This window comes from Meles meles, chromosome 9 (genome assembly GCF_922984935.1).
Source record: "Meles meles chromosome 9, mMelMel3.1 paternal haplotype, whole genome shotgun sequence".
In the NCBI taxonomy this organism is placed as follows: Eukaryota; Metazoa; Chordata; class Mammalia; order Carnivora; family Mustelidae; genus Meles; species Meles meles.
The window spans coordinates 25511491-25518912 of NC_060074.1; positions in this window are offsets into that span (position 1 = coordinate 25511491).

Here is a 7422-nt window from a genome sequence, read left to right on the forward strand (position 1 = left end):
AAGACAGTATGGTACTGGCACAAAAACAGACACATAGATCAATGGAACAGAATAGAAAGCCGAGAAATAGACCCTCAAATCTATGGTCAACTAATCTTCAACAAAGCAGGAAAGAATGTCCAATGGAAAAAAGACAGTCTCTTCAAAAAATCGTGTTGGGAAAATTGGACACTCATATGCAGAAACATGAAACTGGACCATTTCCTTATACCACACACAAAAATAGACTCAAAATGGATAAAGAACCTCAATGTAAGGAAGGAATCCATCAAAATCCTTGAGGAGAACACAGGCAGCAACCTCTTCGACCTCAGCCACAGCAACTTCTTCCTAGGAACATTGTCAGAGGCAAGGGAAGCAAGGGCAAAAATGAACTATTGGGATTTCAACAAGATCAAAAGCTTTGGCACAGCAAGGAAACAGTAAACAAAACCAAAAGACAACTGACAGAATGGGAGAAGATATTTGCAAATGACATGTCAGATAAAGGGCTAGTGTCCAAAATCTGTAAAGAACTTATCAAACTCAACACCCAAAGAACAAATAATCCAATCAAGAAATGGGCAGAGGACGTGAACAGACATTTCTGCCAAGAAGACATCCAGATGGCCAACAGACACATGAAAATGTGCTCCACATCAGGCTCTGGCATCAGGGAAATACAAATAAAAACCACAATGACATACCACTTCACACCAGTCAAAATGGCTAAAATTAACAAGTCAGGAAATGACAGATGCTGGTGACGATGCAGAGAAAGGGGAACCCTCCTACACTGTTGGTGGGAATGCAAGCTGGTATAACCACTCTGGAAAACAGCATGGAGGTTCCTCAAAGAGTTGAAAATAGAGTTACCCTATGACCCAACAATTGCACTACTGGGAATTTACCCTAAAGATACAAATGTAGTGATCTGAAAGGGCATGTGCACCCAAATGCTTATAGCAGCAATATCCACAATAGCCAAACTATGGAAAGAACCTAGATGTTCATCAACAGATGAATGGATAAAGAAGAAGTGGTATATATATATACAATGGAATACTATGCAGCCATCAAAAGAAATGAAATCTTGCCATTTACGATGATGTGGATGGAACTAGAAGGTATTATGCTTAGCAAAATAAGTCAACCAGAGAAAGACAATTATCATATACATCTCCCTGATATGAGGAAGTTGAGAGGCAAAGTGGGGCATTGGGGAGGTAGGAAAGGAATAAATGAAACAAGATGGGATCGGGAGGGAGACAAAACATAAGAGACTCTTAATCTCACAAAACAAACTGAGGGTTGCCAGGGGAAGTGGTAGGGAGAGGGTGGTTGGGTTATGGATGTTGGGGGTGGGGGCGTGTGTGCTATGGTGAGTGCTGTAAAGTGTAAACCTGGCAATTCACAGACCTGTACCCCTGGGGCTAATAATGCATTATATGTTAATAATAAAAAAAAATCCTGAGGTTGGCACTTATGAGCAGGTATAGGCTCTCCACAGTGTCATCAGGGAACCAGAATCATTTTGGCTTCCCACTCCCTGATATCTGGGTGTCTTCCTTGTGTAGCAAATCTAACCACTTAGAACAGTAAAGATGAAAGAAGACAAGAAGTTTCTTGTTCAGCAAATACTTCTTGTAAGTGACTGTTAGCATTTAATCACACAGCTAACTGCAATGGACACCTGGAAATGCAGTCTTTTAGTTAGGCTAAAAGATTATAAATCTATACTAAGGAAGGAGAGAATGAATTATAACAGGCAACAACTAAAATTCTCTGCTATGAAGAGCAGGTGTAACAATAATAAAAATTTCTGTCATCCCACCAAGTCTAACCAAACAATGAGAATAAACAATTTAAGTTTTTTGGATGCCTGGGTGGCTCAGTTGGTTAGGTATCTGCTAGACATCTGCCTTCAGCTGGAGTCATAATCCCGGGGCCCAGGAATCAAGCTCCACATCCAGCTCTCTGCTCAGCAGAAAGCCTGCTTCTCCTTCTCCTTCTGCCTGCCACTCTCCCTTGCTGGTGCTCAATCTCTCTCTCTGTCAAATAAATAAATAAAATCTTTAAAAAATATATGTTTTTTCTTCTGTTTTTATGTGCTGATGGTAATTATTCTGTAACATTTTTCCAAAGCTATGTGCCAGATCAAAAAGTTACAATGTTTATTTATTTGTTTTTTTAGAGAGTGCAAGTGGGTGGGGAAGAGAATCTCCAGCAGACTCCATGCTGAGTGTGGAGCCTAGCAGCAGGGCTCAGTCTCATGACCCCGAGATCATGAGGTGTACCAAATCAAGAGTCAGATGCTTAACTGACTGAGCCACTCAGGTGCCCCCCCAAAAAATCATAATGTTCTATGTATATGAACCCTGTTTTAAATCAATAAGCAATGAACAAGAATGTTTAGAAAAAGCAAGTAATCTAAGTAATGGCAGAATCTGAAATAATGTTTGGGATATCACGATAATTTCTCACCAAACATGGAGAATTGTCTCCCCACCATGGATTAAAGATGGTTATAAATTCTTCAATCCTTCATTCCATTGAGATGTGGGCTTTATTTCCCGTCCCCTGGATCTGAACTGACCCTATGATATGTTTCAATCAATAGAATGCAAAATGATAATGTGTAACTACTGAGACCAGACTTCAAGAGATTTTGCTTCAAGAGCACTTTCTTCCTTTACTGCTTAAAATACTACTCTCTTTTGGAAGTCAGTTGGAATGTTCTTAGAAGTCTAAACCAAATCTAAGTTGAGAGGCCATATGGAGAAGAACAAAGACACAAGGGGTTGTGTAGTCAATACCAACTGCCAGTCACATAAGCAATTTGTATTAAAGGACTCAACCCAGTCAAATCTATGGTATCTGCAATCCCAGCTGATACCATGCTGCACAGAACCATTCAAGTAAATCTAATCAAGCCACATGAAATATGACCTATTTTTAAAGCCAAAAGCCAATAAGTTTTGTTACGGTGATACGTAACTGACACACATACACCTCCCATGTTAGATAAGTGGGAAAATACAATTTCGTTTTGTCTTAAATTTTAAAATTTTGTTGCTTTTTAAAATGATTCTTAAACTTGTTTAAATTGGGAAAACTTATCTTCATGAATAGAAAACTGTGTCTTCTCATCTTTAATTCTATAGAGCCTACGTATGACTAGTAGTACACCTGGACATCAGGTAAATATTTACTTAAGAAACAATGCTTTTTCACAGATACACATTTACAATATCAAAATTAAATATGGTATAAAGACATTTTGATTAGTGTAAAAATCTTAATGAAAGGCTTATTCTTTTGGAGATTATTTTGAGGAGAATGAAGTTTATGGATGGAATGTTTTCCTTCAAGAAAGGAAAGGAAAAAGAAAGAGAGAGAAAGAGAGAGGAAGGAAGGAAGAAAAACAAGGAAGGAAAAAAGAAAAACATTCTTGGTCATCACTTAACCATCTTTTTGTTAGTCATACTGAACTGACATTTGCTTTCTGACTACTCTCCAAAACATATTTCCTGAAATCTTATACAGTGTTTTTTGCAAGTTTACAAGTTCAGAGCTAAGCTCTGATTTCACATATTTTTATTGTTAAAGGAGATACTGAATCCATTCATGATCGAGAATCCAATGTAAAGATTAATCTTGATTGCAATTTTTGATTCTCCTATACCACTAATATTATATAATTATGAATAACTCAAGAAAATATCCTTTGTATTCTGTTGTAAAAAATTATGAGCCTTAGAAATAAACATTTTCATTGAATGATATCTCCTTATTTAAAAATATAAGATTTTTCAAGAAAGAACTACTACCTAAGAATCATATGAAGAAAGAATAATAAATAATCTAAGCTATTATCAGACCTGCATCATAGTTGTATTTTGGTGTACAACAGAAACATTCCATAATTTTAATAGAGGAGAAAGCATTTATTAAAGATATCATTCATTTGATTTACCTTGGATTACATGGCATCTATAAAATATTTCAAATTTAGATAGGTTGTAAATAATCTGACAATAATATTATAATTATTGCAAATCTACATCTTGGAACTGGAGAACTTCTGGAGGTACTATTCATCTCTAAAATATCAGACTTCTTTGATATCAAAAACCCTTCCCTTTTCTTTTGACAGCCAATAACTCTGTCTGCCTTGGTCAAGTACATCTATCAGCCATTTCCCCCCCAAAAGAATAAACCTGAATTTAGAAAAGCTAGTATGTTGTCAGAAGCCTCCTAAATTATAATTCCTTATATCTATAGAGGACCTAACAATTTACACATGCATTATTACTTGATATACAAAGCCACTCTGGGATAGTAAAAGACTACTTTTTTTTGACATAGGTCAAAAAAACGAGACTCTGAAAGGCATTGTACTGGTGACAGTAAATGGCCCAGTGGGAAGTCAATCCAGAACTTCGGCTCCTGGTCTAACGCTCTTGCTACTATATCATGCTGCTTCAAACCACAAAATATACTTTAGCTTGAGGGATTGATAGCAGAACCTACAACTGCTGACTTAAAGAGGAAAGTGTAAATTTATTTTATGTGGTATTAGAAATTACAAAATACTGTAAAGGACAGGGATATAAAGTGTGGTTATTGAAAAAAGAGCCTTTACAAAAATGGTGCTCACAAGAATATATATTTCCTTCCCATGTGTTTTCTGATTCACATCTGTTTAGTGTACTCACCAAAAAAATGAATTTTTTACTACCACCTCCTCTGCAGAACCAAGGTTGCTACAGAGGAGCAAAACATGTGCTATTTTTTCTCATGAATCAAAAATATTACTAAATTCTGATTTTAGAGTCACCATGGTTGGCAGTGATATACAAGTCAAAAGGAACCCCTCATTATTAAGAAAAAATGTTTTCAGTGCTATGTTCTTAATATATAAAATAAACATAAATATTTGGAAAATTTTTCTATTTGAAACTTGTATAGGAAATACTTAAATTTGTTCTGATAGAGACAGAAATGCTTGACATCTTCAGTTGTGGATATGAGAGTATGCTCTGATATAAGAGTGGTAGTCACCGATCTTATTATCAAGAGATGGGTGATTTAATTTAATACATTCTTGACTTTTATGTGGCAGAAATATGTAGCAAAGCTCCAAGAAATTGAGGAACATTGTACTGACCCAACCATGTCTAGCAGTGATTTGAAATTAGGGAGAGCAAAATCCTTCAACCATAGAGTACATCTACATAAATATCAGTAGTTTCTGTATGATTGCATCAGTTCTTATCTTAATAATAGCAAATATCCAGCAACTGAAGCCAGCAAACTCCATCAATGCTACAGTGAAACTGGCTGTACTCATCATGCAAAAAACAAATACGTGTGTCTTCCTCTGAGGATAATGACAACTCAAGCCTGTAACATTAAAAACTTGGTCCTGGATTTTTGGCAAAATCCAGACAGCCCAGCACTTAAATATTTCTCCAAATTGTTTTAATGTTCTTTTTTTACTAGATGGGACAGATTTTTCCTCTTTTATGTATTTTTATTACTAGTATATTTTACCTAATAAGCAAGAATCTTCTCTGAAATGACCTATAGTATGAAAGGGTAAAAATGAATTTTATCAGGTCAGAGGCAAAAGAAGTGTATACAGGTCACTGTCCTCTCTCAAATGCAGGCATACTAAAATCACATTACTTTCATATTTTAAAGCAGGTAGGGGAAAAACCATAGTTATCTATTTCAGCCAGGCCATTTAACAGTATTATAAGAAATTTGCCATCAGTGGTGAACCTGGACATTATTCTACATGGGTTATATTTGTGTTTCATCCATCTTGCATTGGAACTCCTGAAGATTCCTTTATTACTTAACCTCTCAGAGCCTGTCCCATTTTTAAAATGGGACAAAAATAGTAGTGAGGAAATTAAGGCTGCTCTGAGAATTATTTAGCACATGTGAAGCAATGAAAATGGTGTCTGGTCATGGTAGGGCATGCAGCAAGAAAGCATTCACTGTTAGGATCACTACATAGTCCTAACTTTAAGGAGGTTAAGTAAATTAGATCACAGTTCTGTAATAGGAGCCAAAGGATTATTGATTTTCACCAGAAACAAAGTAAAAATTTTAGCAACTGTTTGATAGCTACATTGAGTAAATGTTGAAGTAAAAACCAAAATCTGGGGAGAAGGGTAGAAGAGAAAGAAAGAAAACCAATAATCTATAGGGAAAATTTTTTTAAAAGTGTTATTGCACATACTAAAGTAGGCCTCGGATAGCTTTACAAAAGGAGACAATTCCAATGGTCCTGTGAAACATATTTTCCTCTTGGATGACAAATCTAGAAAATGAGAATACTGAAGATCATATATTTGAGACTGAATGTCACTGAACAGATGACAATGGGTACAAATGCAAAGCAAAGCAGACAAAGGGTAGTATCAAGGTAAATGGAAGTCTGGCAGAAGCAAAAAAACAAACAAACAAACAAACAAAAACAAACCGAAAAAAGTAAGTAAATGACAACGCAATCAATCTTCTGTTCAATATATACAAAAAAGATGGAGGAAATGAAACAGAGGAACATGAACAGGGGGAAGAGACAGGTCAACCATAAAACAGACTCTTTACTAAGGAGAACAAACTGAGGGTTGCTGGACAGGAGGTGGCGGGGTGGAGGGGAGGGTGGGTTAAATCGGTGATGGGGTCTAAGGAGGGCACTTGTAATGAGCACTCAGTATTGTAAGCAAATGATGAATCATTAAATTCTACCCCTGAAACTAATATTATACCATTTGCTAACTAACTTGAATTGAAATAAAAACTTAAAGAAAAGAGAGAGATGGAGGCAGATAACTTACAATAAGGGGAAAAAAAAACTATTGGGGCGCCTGGGTGGCTCAGTGGGTTAAAGCCTCTGCCTTTGGCTCAGGTCATGATCCCAGGGTCCTGGGATGGAGCCCCGCATCAGGCTCTCTGCTCAGCATGGAGCCTGCTTCCTCCTCTCTCTCTGCCTGACTCTCTGCCTACTTGTGATCTCTGTCTGTCAAATAAGTAAATCTAAAAAAAAAACCAAAAAAACAAACAAACAAAAAAACTATTAAAAATATCTGGTGACAGAATGGTAAGAAGAAAACACCCAAATATAAAATGGAGAAAAAGGAAAATCTGATAATCAGGAGGGGAAAACTCTGAGCTCCAGTTCTGTAACATTTTTGCTTACATGTGATGCAACATTTTAAACAAGACAACTGAAGCGGTGTGCTATTTTTAGAGATCCTGAAGATCACCTACAAATGGAAATGATTTATAAAGGAACAAAATTTTGGAAAAGGTTCAAAACAAAAGAAGGAAATGGCTCAGGATCAAGATTCTAATTCAAGATTTCCTGACACTCAGCACATGCTGACAATTTTAGTAGGGATGGTCCCATTAAAGACAGATTTAACT